This window comes from Cornus florida, unplaced genomic scaffold, assembly GCF_030987335.1.
Source record: "Cornus florida cultivar Cherokee Brave unplaced genomic scaffold, ASM3098733v1 CherokeeBrave_3.0.0_Hap2_Chr04, whole genome shotgun sequence".
Classification (NCBI taxonomy): domain Eukaryota; kingdom Viridiplantae; phylum Streptophyta; class Magnoliopsida; order Cornales; family Cornaceae; genus Cornus; species Cornus florida.
Window position 1 is genome coordinate 99,071,909 of NW_026775574.1, and position 7,752 is coordinate 99,079,660.

General features: G+C 36.6%; 1 pseudogene; it reads right to left on the minus strand.

Moving 5' to 3' along the window:
* Positions 1–6,128: 6,128 nt before the first annotated feature.
* On the minus strand, positions 6,129–6,227 carry LOC132305890 (small nucleolar RNA R71; annotated as a pseudogene).
* Between the last annotated feature and the right edge of the window lie 1,525 nt (positions 6,228–7,752).

Consider the following 7,752-nt stretch of genomic DNA (forward strand, 5'->3'; position numbering starts at 1 on the left):
ACTGACGAGTACTGACGAGTGTTGAAAAGTGCGTATTTAAACTCCTTAAGTTTATGTATTTTAGAACCTTTATCTATTTTATTTTACCGTTTTGTATTGATTTCGTGTTATTTCTATTTTCAGGTACTTATCCCCAAAATAAGCTAACTCAGCCAAATAAGAGCATAATTGAAGCAATTCTGGGATGAATCAAAGAAATGAGCAAAGTAGAGCAAAAGGAAACAAATGGTGGAATTTCAGCAACTTCGATCGATCTCAAGAAAAGTTCGATCGATCCAACTTTCATCGATCTCAGCACTTCAAGATGGATCTAAGCCATGTTTGTCCCTGTTCAAATATCTCAAAAGTTCGATCGATCCAACTTCCTTCTCTGATCGATTGAACATTCTTGTCCTTATCCAAATGATTGATCTTATTCAGTTGTACTACCCTACCAACCGCTTTTGTCCTTTTTCCAAAAATATCTTTAAAATATTCATATTTGTTTTTATCCAAAAAGGCGCCACCATTGAGGATCGATCCAACCTAAGTTCGATAGATCTCAGTCATGTTCGATCGATCCAAGTACAAGGTTTGATCGATCGAACTTCCTCCAGTGCGAAAAAGTTAAATTTTCAGCTCACAAAAAGTTATCCTTTATCCAATCATTGAGGAATATTTGTTGTACGACCCCAGCTCATTTTGGGTGTCATTTGACCTACCTATATAAGGATAAGGATTACTTTTTGTATCATATCATAACATACCTTGTAGAACTCTTAGGGAGGAAGCAAAGAAGAGGGGGAGGCTAGAGACACCATTGGAGACTCTTCATCAATCAAGGAGCAAATTTCTTCCATGGAGCTTACCTTTGAGGGTTGGAGGACATCATCCATGAGTGGCTAGACATCCTTTTGGGGCTAGAGTTAGCCCTAAGCATGCTTTCTACTTCTTGATTTATGTATTTTTGAGGGGATTGATATTGTGATTCATGTCATGACACTTTTAAATATATAGATCTTGTTTATTCAATGATTTATGTGATTTAATGCTTCCAATTGATCATTTCATTCTATCCATATGTCTATGTATGCTAGAATAGATGTTCATGTGTTTGTCTCTATTTCTTGTGTTATTAATGCATGTCTATGTGTATTGATGCTATAAACTAGAGATTGTCAAGACATAGTACTTAATGTCATGTTCTTGTGGTTTATTTGATGGTTCATACTCATTGCTTGATGGATTGTACCTCTCCCTTAGTTTAATTAGCTTAATTTCATGTCATTAGCATAGTTGTAGAGTAGTTGTTAAATGGGAGGACAATCCATGCTTGTTGTTGATGTTCCATACTTATGAAAGCAAGTAACATGTATCTCTAACCTTGTGATGTGTTTGGATTGTGAGCTTAAAGAAATGATTAATGGCTTAATTTGATATGTTGTGCTATCCACCATGTTGTTTAGACAATATATGCTTAATTTGTCATCCATACTTATTGAAACAACCACACACATATACTTGTTGCAATACATGTTCTTCCCTTCATTAATCATTCATTAAAGGTATAGAAAAGCTATACTTAGTGGTGATCTCTAAACCCCAAGATTTCCCTCTCTCTTTTATTCTTTCTATTGCATTATTGTTTACTTTAGTTTAAATTGCATCTAATTTAATTCAACCAACCAACCACTATTTTGATCACTCGACCTACTAACCCTAATTTTGATTCCTCAACCTAGTATGACTTTCAATCCCTTGGGACGATTTCTACTCACCCTAACTGTGATACCCCTCGGATCCGAGACACGGGTTGATCAGGCCCAGGCCCAAACCCGAGGGAATATCAAACAATTAAAGTATTTTAAAGCGAACACAGATGACAAAAATGAAACAAAAGTGATGGAATAAAACTGAAAGTAACATTAATTATAAAATCTTCCATGTATAACTGAAAATTAAAAATCCAATCCTCCAAAACTTCAAGGTTACAACTTGGGAATCCACTGATGGACCCCTAACCAAAAGTTCAACTGAAACTGAAAACTGAAAATAGATAATGCTAGAAATATCGAGAGAAGTCCTACGTAATCAGATGAAGGTGAGACTGTCCTCGACAAGCACGATCAAGCTCTAAGGCTGGAACCGTCCTGTACCTGAAAAGAATAATAAAGGAGTGGGTCAGACCCACGAGCAAGTTCTAATCTAACTGCAATCCATACAGTGACCCGATACGCAGATACACCGTAGACACCTCACAATATCTATCTAGTCCATACGTATAAATATATCCACACTAAGGGACATTCACCAGTCTATAATAGGGGTCTCAACCTGAATAGAAGGCAACATGCGAATACGCACCCAAAGGTGGGCATGAGTACCTAGACCTAACAGGGTACACCTCAACCTATTATACCCAGTTTCGCATCCACTGCATATACGCACCCTAACCAACGAGTCTGAGACTCAAGCTCAACTCGTGGTACCATAACCATATATATAAAGTCCGTCCAAATCCAAGGTATGCAGTTCAACTATTTATTAAACTGTCATACAAAAAACCAACTAGTTAGTTATTCAACTTATTCAGTTGATATGACTTAACTACCATCCGTTAATCCAGGAAGTCATCCAACTTGTTTACAGCTGATCTGACTTGGTCACAATTAGGATTCGATATCTTTCAATCCGTTCCATTAATCCATTAGGTTAGGTTTATGCGTTTTGAGCTAAACCGTCTCTAGTATGTCACCGTCCCATACCGGTACATACCATCCTCCATATCCATGTAAATTACAACATATATAACAACATATATAACAGTTTAATAATTTACGGACCAAAAACTACCATCCAAACAATTGCAGAAAAATATTTAAAGCTTCAGCAATTTAAATCCAAGCATTTAACCATATAGTTGCAGGAGACGATTTAACAAATCAACAACTAACATCCAGAGCATGCATAGACCAAATTTAATATGCCAGGGACTCCATCATGCATGTGAATAGGTTAAATAATCCTATTATTAACCAATAAATTGCTAAAACAATTCAGAAGATTGGTTAAATATTTCAGCAGTTTAAATCCAAGCATTAATCATATAGTTGCAGTAAACAAATTAATAATTCAGCAACTAGCCTCCTAAGCATGCATAGATCAAAATTAATAATTAAAGGACCTTATCATGCACTTGAATGCATTCTAAAACAAGTTTTATAAACACATTATGTTCCATCAAATTGCTGAATTTTATTTCAACAATTAATTCAACTTCCATTTGTTAAGTGCCTTAATTTTTACACTGTTTGTCCCGACAACTTAAAATTAAACTTTACTCAATTTAGGGTCTTAATAACACTCAAAATTCATTTATTGATCCCTCTGTAAAGTTCCAAATTCATTCCAACAGTCTCCATGCTCCAACAGTGACCATAGTATGTAGAAAATAAAAAAAAATCGTAAAAGAAATTACAAATAACAAGGGAGCCTGCTCCAGAATTTGGAGCAGGCTCTTTTCCAGCCTAGAGCCGGCTCTAGGACTTCCTAGAGCCGGCTCCACTTTGTTGTGGGAGCCGGCTCCCACTTCCATGGAGCCGGCTCTCACCTCCTGTGTGAGCCTTCATCCCCGGTGCGTGTTTCAGCTCTTGTGCTCCTTCTCCGGCTTATTCCTAACCCTCTGTTAGTTTTTAAAACCAAACTTAGGTGTCCTATGAATACCCAGTAGCATCCCAATGGCTTGATAACAACAAGTAAAACAATTACAGAGACTAAATTTGCTACCGAACTAACCTGCGTTAGGAACAAAACTGAAATCATAATTCTATTCCAACCTCTCTGTTTCTATTCACAAACTGATCTTAGGAGTCTTATAACATCCCACTAACATCCCTAGGGTTTGTTTACAGAAGATAGAGGCAAGAATCATAACCAAAACGCAACAGATTTTTATTATGCTTTAATGAACAGAACAGGAAGCAAACAATACACGAACTATAAACAGATTTGGATTCGATGCAAACAAATCATCAACAAGCATACATTGAACACATAAGTTTCATTTACTAATTAGTTAATCCCTAGAGACTATCTAGGTGCACAGAACACGAATCAAAGGGAAGGAGGAAGATAAGAACTTGCCTGTGATTTCAATCTTGAATTCCCTGTGTCGTTTCTAAGTTTTCCGGCAATTTTGAACGCCGCCAAGCTTCCTATAACTCAGTCTCTAATTCTTACTCAACCTCCTTGGTCCTCTCTGTACACTTCCTCTTAAGCCTCACTCTGTTTTCCCACAACTGCTCTCTGTTTCTCTCTCTCTGTATCTCACGGTCTCTGTTGTTTTTACAGAAATTCCGGTTAATTATTCTCAAACCCTAAACCACCGTGACACACATACTTATAGGCTTAGTGATTAAACCCTAATCCATGTAACCTTAAGCCAGAGCCCATCTCGGCCCATAAACCGACCTAAGATAAATCCCTACGTCGGCCACCTATGTAATTGCAACCCTAAATTTAACTATAACTAAAACAGAATTAAATGGAAAAAAAAAAAAATAATAATAATAATAATAATATGAAGTAAATCCACTTAACTAATTAATTCCAATTAAATAACCCAATTAAATAATTAAAAACACTTAAACAATAAAATGCCAATTAAAGAATAAAAGATAACTTAATTCAATTTAAAACTTAATTCAATTTAAAACACATGACACATAGGTAAACACTTACATCAAAACAATAAATAAAAATAATTAATCCAAATAATCATGTAAAAATACAATAAAAATAATAAATAAATACCGAGACTATCCTTTTAAAATTAGGGGTATTACACTAACTATATTTTTAGTGAAAGGTAGTACTGACAATTTCTAAATGTAAAACTTGGCCACATAAACATAAACTTTTTGGGTTACCGACGACCGACGCACCAAGTTTTTGGCGCCATTGCCGGGGATTGATTGATTGGCAACGTCGTATTTATGGAATCAATTAGGAATTAGTACTCTTTTGATGGTGTCTTTACTTTGTTTTCAATTTTTGTTATTTATTGTGTTTGTTCTTGTTTGACAAGGAGGTAAAGGAGTATTCCAAGCAAAAGAGTTAAGCAAGCAAAGGAAAAATGCTAAAATCATAAAAAATTGCTAAGCTAAGCTATAAATTTGGAGTTGAAGTGCTAAAGGACCTTTGTGAGCTTTTTCTTACTCAAACTTTTAATTAAATCGTCGGCTTGCGTGGAGGCTTGTAATTCAATTCTTAAATAAATCGTGAGCCCACGTGCAGGCAATTTACTTTTCTTGCATATTGTTAAAGCATGGGAGTATGAGAATATTGTATGTGGAGGAAGTTTGTTGATTGTTGATTTGTTGTGAAGGTGAAGTGTTTGTTGTTATTGCTTGTTGTGTTGCATTGTGCATGCATGGTCGTAAATTATTGAGACCCACTCTCGTCCCTTTAAATTTTCATCTTAAATCCATTATTCGAAACCCTGGGGGAAGGGGTAGTTCTAGTCAATCCATTTCATCAATGGAATGACACAATGAGGACCATGTGGAGAACCTTGGTCACATAGACCAACAACATATCCTCTACCCCAATGTGCATCATGATAACATACAAGTACCATTAGGCATGCCAAGGCCATATGTTCATCCACTACAACAACAAGGTCAAGTTCCATTGGGAATGCCAAGGCCAATCTATGTTCCACCACCTCTCATCATTCAAGGTAACCAAGGTGCCCATGTTGCACCTCCAATTGCTAATCCTCCCTTTGCTTTAAGAGATCACTATGTGCCAAATGAATATAATGCACCCACATGCATTCAATTGCCACCATTTAGAGCACGCCACTATGAAATCAAGCCACAAACCATTCAAATGCTTCCTAATTATCATGGACTTCCAAGCGAAAAACCTTACAAGCATTTGGATGAGTTTCTTGAAATATGTTCCACCGTAAAATATATGGACATGCCGTAAGAGGTCTTAAGGCTTAAACTTTTTCCATTCACCCTTAAAGACAAGGCAAAATATTGGTTTAACAATCTTAGGCCTTTTTCAATAACTTCTTGGGTGGAAATACAATAAGAGTTCTTGAAGAAGTACTATCTGGTTTCTAAGACCAATACCATGAGAACCTCAATTCGAGAATTTTCACATGGGGATGGAGAAACATTTCATGAGGCATGTGAACGCTTTAATGAATTGCTTAGGAAGTGTCCACATCATGACATGCCCAAATGGCAATTAGTTCAATATTTCTTTGAGAGCTTATCGGATAATTACAAGGGCATGGTTGATGCTTCCATGGGTGGCTTTTACATTGATAGGCATGAGGATGACGTGTGGCGTCTTTATGAGAGCATGAGTGAAAATTCTTTACATCGTACTTTATCTTCAAAGAATGGTATAAATTCTAGTGGTAGGAAGAGTGTTGGCTTACATCAAGTCGACCACTCCAATGAAATTGCCGCCGAAATGAAATCATTATCTCAAAGGTTTGATCAATTTTTTATCAACCAAAACTCGGCGAATCAAGTATCTTCCTTCCCTAACCATTCTCATCATGCATCTAATGAGACATGTATGACTTGTTCAAGTGTTTTACATTCTACTTCCAATTGTCCCCATGGATATGTGCAAAGTGAGCATCATGAACAAGCAAATGCTGTTTTTACTAATCAAGGGAACAATCCTTATGGAAATCATTACAATCCTAGTTAGAGGAATCACTCGAATTTCTCTTGAAAAAACCAAGGGGAGGGCTCAAACCCTTCCCAAGGCGGTTTTCAAGGAAAGTATATTCTACCTCCAATGTAAAGCCAAGGTTCCCAAGGTTTTAAATCATCATATCAATCACAAGGAAACCAATTTTCAAATTCTCATTTTCCTAATCAACCATTATATTCCCAAGGAAATGTTAGAAGTCCCGTTTTTGAAGAGAAAGTTTTGACCGCTTTGGGCACTTTAGAAGCAAACACACAATTACTTCATTCTCACTCTTAATCCATTGCAAAGCTAGAAACCCAAGTAGGGCAAATAGCTAGTACATTGAATGCAAGAGAGAAGGGAAAAATGCATTTGAATGCCCCACAAAAGCAACAATGTGTTGTGGAGACTCATTCCTCATCGGAAGTTCACACAATAGAGCGTGTCAATGCGGTGACTACCTTGAGAAGTGGAAAGATTATGGACAACCAAGTGGGTGTGTCCAATGAAGAGAGTGAACCAATGCAACCACAAGTAGACACCTGTCCCGTTTCATATCATATTCCTCCTTCATTGCATGTGCATGACCATATAAATGAGAATGTGTTGAAAAGTGATTTGAAAAGTGATTTTGAAAAGAAAGATTTGCAAAATGATTTGAAAACTTCTTGTGTTGAAGAGACTTCAAAGAAAAATTTTGAAAAGGTTTTTGAACCAAAAGCTCCATTTCCGAATGCCTTAAAAGAATCTATTTCAAATGACAAGCAAAAGGCCAAAGTGAATGAAATCATGGACGTGTTTAGGCAAGTGAAAGTCAATCTTCCACTTTTGGATGCAATCAAGCAAATTTCGGCTTATGCCAAATTCTTGAAGGACTTGTGCACCCAAAAGAAGAAGAACAAAAGCCAAGCACCTAGAAAAGTGGTCTTAATCGAGCAAGTAAGCTCAATTTTGCAGCATAACACTCTTCCAAAGTTTAAGGACCTCGATTCACCTACTACTTCATGCATCATTGGTGATCATATCATTAATTGGGCTTTTCTTGACCTA